We start from the raw sequence: 326 nt of genomic DNA, 5'->3' as shown, positions 1-326 counted from the left end.
CACACACACAAGCTCACACACACAAGCACACACACACAAGCACATATACACACACACAAGCACATACACACACAAGCACATACACACACACAAGCACATACACACACAAGCACATACACACACACAAACACATACACACACAAGCACATACACACACAAACACATACACACACAAACACATACACACACAAACACATACACACACAAACACATACACACAAGCACATACACACACAAGCACATACACACACAAGCACATACACACACAAGCACATACACACACACAAGCACATACACACACAAGCACATACACACACACAAGCACA

Source organism: Microtus ochrogaster, chromosome 7 (assembly GCF_000317375.1).
Source record: "Microtus ochrogaster isolate Prairie Vole_2 chromosome 7, MicOch1.0, whole genome shotgun sequence".
NCBI lineage: Eukaryota > Metazoa > Chordata > Mammalia > Rodentia > Cricetidae > Microtus > Microtus ochrogaster.
Note: the sequence above shows the minus strand (reverse complement) of the source record.